We start from the raw sequence: 5,038 nt of genomic DNA, 5'->3' as shown, positions 1-5,038 counted from the left end.
TGAGTAGATTTCAAGTCTATTTCTCAAGACACTTGGTTTTGCTTCTCCAAGTTGTTGAGTACTCAAGTCCGAGGACAAGACCCTATGTTCTATCTTTTTAGTTCTTTTGTTATGTTGAAAAACATTGTTGTACTTTCCTATTTCTAGACTTATTATTGATGTAAGGGCTAAATCCCAATTTCTACACTTATATTGTCTAGATGGTATGATGTGACAAAGTTAGAATCTATTTTCATATATGAAGTGAAGTTGAAGTTAAAATCAAAAGTTTTAAATTTTCCGCATTTTTATTCCATGATACATGCTATGACGAATGCGAAGGGCTTGTATAAAACCTTTTAGAGGTTGAATACGCCGGTAACCACTTAGAGGTTCTCTCTGGTCTTTATTTTTTCTTTGTTACTCAACATGTGCTACACTACCTAAAAATAGTCCGCTATGAGCATCTACTACTACATTGGCCTTACCTAGATGGTAATGCACACTCATATCATAATCCATGAGGAACTCAAGCCATCTCCACTGGCGAGGATTCAACTCTTTCTGGGTAATCGACGACACTACCCTACAGTTTGAGTGGCTACGAATCGTAGCTAGTAAAGTAACCCAACCAAGGGTTGAGGTTGTGTTCCAAGGGAGTTGTAGTGAAAGTTGTAGCTACTTAAAGTTAGGTTCTAAATAGTGATAGCTTAAGAAATTTTTGAGTATTAGAAAAAATAAGTTTAATTTGTGACACCAAAATGTCTAATATCAAGAAAGGGGTTTTGTCACAATTAGTAAAATAGCAAAAATAAAGGAGACAAGTACGGGAGATAGTTCTTGGGACGTGGCCGCAATATATGTTGACACAAACTAGTTGTTGACACAAATTTTGACCCTCCTCGATAGTAATTAACTAGCGAACTTCTCGAGTTTAAGCAATATGAAATAGTTAATTTTAAAAAAATTAAGATATATATATAATAATAGCAAGATAATAATAAATAAATTTTGGCTTGCAAATTATTTTAAATAAGATCGTGACATTTTATAATGTATATGTCTCACGTAAATATTAGTATAATTATTTGAATTTTATTAATTTTCAAAATCGAAAATATTGAGAGTAACATTTGTTCTATACAAAAATTTGGTTAATTATTTATAGATTATATTCTAAATAACTAGTTTTTCAGTCGAATTAATTATTTTACTTCTTAACCTTAAGAAGCTTATTATTAATTATATTAATTCGTTTTATTTTGGCCAATTACTCTTTTAATTTGATTTGATGGGATTTTTTTAGACCAACTTTGGTCCTACATTGGATTTTTCCAGCAGTCCATCTGCTTTCCCAGACCCAATTTTAGTCGTCCAGCCCATCCCCTCGTTAACTCCGACTCAAATTCCCAGCCCCTTTTCTTAATCAGCTGGCCCATACCCTTTTGGACCCAAAATCTTTTCCCTATTTCCCAGCCTTTCTATTTTCTAATTTTATCCTAGGCCCCCCCAGTCCATTAATGTCAAATTCATTTCAGCCTATTTTGGCAGCCCGTCTTTCTTAGATACCTGCGCAACCCGACCTTATGCTATTCCCAACATATCATCGTTAATTCTCACACAGAAATGTTTCCTTCATTCAAAAATAGCAGCAACAAGATAATAAACCCCACACACGCTTCCTCTTCCTTGACGCATAGACACCCAATAGCCTACGAGAATCCTAGCACGTACAACCCAACTCCTTAGATGTCAAGTTCACTGGAACGCGTAACGGCTCCAAGCATTTTTTTCTCTGTCAAAATACACGACAAGTTTACGGAAAAGAGATGACGAAGGACGCGTGCTTTGTACGATTTTATTTTCTTCCCAACGTTCATTTCTTCGTACATTTTCAGCAGAGAAGGTTCTCCCTTTGCATGGCAGTTGGGGTAATCTTCACCAACATTCGTCATTGAGGTGAAATCCGATGGCTCTCATCTTTTTTCCACCGAGAAGTTGTACAATTTTCATACTATTGACAACTTCAATCTTATCTTTTAGGGATTTCAAATTCAAATGGGGGAAACAATCTCAATTTTTGCCCAAGCTTTCCGAGAAAATTTTCCCGCCCTCCCTTCGAAAAAGAGACCCTAGTTTTCCCCTATAAATCCCCCTTCTTCATCTTTTTTGGGGGTTGGATATTTTGGCGAGGTTTCTTAGGATAAAATTTTTAGGGAGAGTCTTTTGAGCTGGAAATTTCTGGAAAGAGATTTTTAGTTCGAGAAAAGTGTTTAAAGTAGTATTTTAGAGTGGAAAATTTTTCTCAAGTCGTTTCTTTATCTAAGTAGAAAACCATAAGAGATAAAAGAGCAACTTGGAGGACAGAACCTTTTTTTAGTTGCAAAAGTAAAATACAAAGCTTTTAGGAACTAACAAAGACACACTCGAAGTTCACTTTCGAAGAGGGAATCTTTTGGATTTTGCCCCATTTTTCTTGGTTGCTGCCTGTAGTCGGTGTTTGAGTGTGTTAAACACGATTTAGAGCAAGTGGTGTCTCCACTTTTCATTTACTGGTGACTGTAAACGTTTGGTCATTTGGAACAACTTGCTGCATTTATTTATTCGTGTAATAGTTTTTTTATGTATCGTTGACTCTATTTTATGCTGGAATGTCTCATGAAGTTGTGGTTACCCAGGCAGCTTGAATATCGTCGTCGTTTTGTACGTTTGTGATGTTATTGTTGTTATCCCTCAGTCGTAGCCATGGAAACACAGAATTTGCCCCTTCTATTTTATCTTGCTGTGTTTGGTGTCGTTTTCTCTATGGATGTGTGTGCTTCATCTGAAAGGGCCTATAATTTTGTTTTCTTTTGTTTAAATACGTTAGAGAGTAACATGTTCTTCTTCTTTCTTTTGCCATTTTTGAGTTCATTATCGGCTTGGGAGGAAGGACTATTTATGGATATTACTTTATTATGTTAATTTCAAATTTTGGCTATGCATACTGTTTCTGAAATTTCTATTTTACTTTATTTATCTTAGTTCTTTTTAACATACTATCATCTCATTAGCCATGCTCTATCATCTGAGCTATTTTAGATTATGGTATTATCAGAATCGTTACTATTTTTTTGAAATTATCTTAAGTTGCCTTTTTAAAAATTTTTTCTTTGAATCTACTAATGTTTAAATCTCTTGCATCCTGGGAAGTTGTTATTGTGATGGTATCTTTGAAACTTTGAGAGGCAGAATCGTATCATATTCTATGTGGCTTGCTGTTTACTTTATAGAATTAGTAGCTAATCTATATATATATATATATATATATATATATATATATATATATATATATATATATATATATATATCTACAACATATAGATACTAAATAAATTGCATAGGTATATAAATAACAAAAAAACCAGAATTTTTGTCCATTTGCTTTTTAATTGCCTGGGTTCTTATTTGATTAAGTGTAGTTTTATGATCTTATTTGCTGCAGTTAAATATTTTATACGTCATTTTGCATGACGTTTCGCCAAGTTCACTTGGACTGTTCAGTATCTCTTGCGTTCGGGAGCCATATAGGTTGAAATTCGCATTCACCGAGACAATCAGCCAAAATTCGACGAATAGATCCTCAAAATTGATGAATATGGAGTCATTTGAAGGGTTGAAGAAATTTGGTCATTAGGACTCTTAAGTTTTATTTATATTTTTTAAAGTTTTGTATTTGTTGTCATTGGTCCTAAGCCCATTTAATTATTTTATTTATTGTATCATTAGAATTTATGATAGGTACAGGAGAAGTGGGCCAAAGGCCCAACACAAAGGTAAAAGGGTCGAAAACACAAAACTGGTAGGTCCAAAGATCCGGTCAAGGTGAACAGACCCGGAGTTGGACCCAAATCTCTCTCCCTTTCTCTTACTTTACATGCTTTAATTTTTTACTCTCTTTATTTGACGGTAGTTTAAAAGGTCAAAAACTCTGAATCCCTGTAGAACGCCGTAGTGTTTTAACAACTTAAAATTGGACCAAGTTCAAACACGTTTAACGAATAAATTTTTCAATTATACGTTCACTTAGATAAAGCTCTAAGAATTCATTTTTCAAACGGTTTCAATAAATGTCATTCCAAAAATTAAGAGTTGAGATTTTAGCCAAATAATTAGTTGCCAGAAAACTACCTTGGTGGGTATTTTAGGTGCCTTAAACACCTTCCTAAAATATAATATGAATCTCCGAACCCCTCTAAATGTTTTCAAATGATTTTTATCTGTTTATGTCTTTTGGAAACGTCAGTTTTCTTTATTTTTCTTCAAAAATTAACTGGCGACTCTAAAAGTCAATAACTTTAAAGGCAAATATTTTTCCTTTTACAAATAAAACACTAATGGGTACATGTTTTTGATATGATAATTCACAAGACAATGATGTCTAGGCTAAACATTAAGTTAAAGTAAGTTTACTCTAAGGCAACGTACCCCTAATAAAATGGATTCCTCTCGGACACCCACTTGTCTAAACTATCTAGCTTATGGGACTAGGCTCACTATCTCGGGTTGAACCTCATGTCGACCCACTCCTTAGGCCATCAGTCTCTCCCCCTCGAGCAAGTAAAAAATACGTGGGTGTTTTGTATTTGAAACTAAAAACCCATTAAATTAAAACACAACCACTAGGTGAAATCACCAGTAAAATGCATAGTCCTATCAACAAGCAAAACCCAACAGTAATATCAACATATATTTTCTAATCACACCCCAACAATGGAGGTTTTTAGACACACATCAAGCAATAATTAAATATACTTAAAACAATAAAAGAATTAAGTGAGTATAACATATTAAACCTTAAAAATAACAAAAGAAGGTAAATTGAGAACACCCACTTCCATGATTGGAAGAAGAACTTCTTTATTCAAGCTTCCCAAAACCCTCTCCAAACATGAGAGAAAACTTTAGAACCAAGTTTCTAAAAAAAAATATTAAGTGTAGAATGTTTCACTCTCTCAAAATTCTCTTAAAAAACCCTCTTTTCTATATAATAGAATAGTTCAGTATTTATAAACTTGAC

At 33.7% G+C, this 5,038-nt stretch overlaps 1 long non-coding RNA gene across 1 annotated transcript; it reads left to right on the top strand.

Annotated features, from left to right (window-relative positions):
- Positions 1–1,561: 1,561 nt before the first annotated feature.
- LOC104647645 (uncharacterized) lies at positions 1,562–3,738 on the top strand. Its single transcript, XR_741759.4, has 2 exons — positions 1,562–1,938; positions 3,464–3,738. It is a non-coding gene; the product is annotated as an uncharacterized lncRNA (long non-coding RNA).
- Positions 3,739–5,038: the final 1,300 nt, after the last annotated feature.

Source organism: Solanum lycopersicum, chromosome 5 (assembly GCF_036512215.1).
Source record: "Solanum lycopersicum chromosome 5, SLM_r2.1".
NCBI classification, from domain to species: domain Eukaryota; kingdom Viridiplantae; phylum Streptophyta; class Magnoliopsida; order Solanales; family Solanaceae; genus Solanum; species Solanum lycopersicum.
The sequence above is the reverse complement of the archived record's forward strand: the minus strand, read 5'-3'. Positions and strand labels throughout refer to the sequence as shown.